Genomic DNA, 1,133 nt, shown 5'->3' with positions numbered 1-1,133 from the left:
CAACATACTTACATTCTAAATAATATCATCAAAATAATAAACAAAAAAAATCATAAAATCTTTTTCATTATTCTTAATTTGATAAACACATTAGACACTAACCGTTAAATAAAACTTAATTAAATAAGCTAATTAAATACTATCATATCTCATTATAATATACTTATTTTATTTTACCAAAAACATTAATCACATTAGGAATCAATACATTTTATTATTTAAACACCAGCACTTTAAAGTAGTTTAAACACTACAATACGCTTTTCATAACCTATTGAACCACATTTAATTATGAATCATAACGGAATATCATACTTAATAATACTTTATATAAGTATAATATGTATAACGTTATATCTTATATTATAACAAAGTAACAATAGCAAAAATATCACCTCTATGATAGCTATTAGCTATACATATACCAAATAAAATATAAATAGGTATTATTTAACTATATATAATTTCTAACTCGAAATAATTTGCAAATTTTCGTGATTTTTCCATATTTTGTCATTTTTTGAACTTTAAATGCTTATAAAAAAAAACTGTGACTAACGATTTTTAATATTTTTCATCTGCCTTTGAAAAAATATACTACGAGCCTTCTATTAAATTTTCAAGCTTTTTTATCGAACAAATAAAATTTGATTGATATTTTTAGAAAAAAAACTAAAAAAAAATGGAAAATTAAAATGTCCGTAAAGAGCTCAAAATACATCAAAATATTTTGAAAATGTTATGGTGTATAGAAGATGCTAAGATAAACATTCAGTCAAAATTTCATGTATCTACGGTAATTTTTTTTAAAGTTACACCAAAAACCAAATTCAATTTTGTGAAAAATCGATTTTGCGTAAAAATTCCCGTTTTTCCTTAATTTTTCTTTTGTTTTTCCCGGCGCTTTTGAAAACCACTTGGAAATTTAAATTTTGACCTCCCCAATGCACCAACGATATTCACTTTCTGATCGAACAAGATACTGAAGTTGAAAATCGTAGCATTATTTCGACTACTTATCGTGTACACAGACACAAAAAAAATAAAAAAATAAAAAAATAAAAAATAAAAAAATAAAAAAAATAATAAAAAAATAAAAAAACACACATCATTGTAAAATCAATACATTCATC

Source organism: Acyrthosiphon pisum, chromosome X (genome assembly GCF_005508785.2).
Source record: "Acyrthosiphon pisum isolate AL4f chromosome X, pea_aphid_22Mar2018_4r6ur, whole genome shotgun sequence".
Lineage (NCBI taxonomy): Eukaryota > Metazoa > Arthropoda > Insecta > Hemiptera > Aphididae > Acyrthosiphon > Acyrthosiphon pisum.
Note: the sequence above shows the minus strand (reverse complement) of the source record.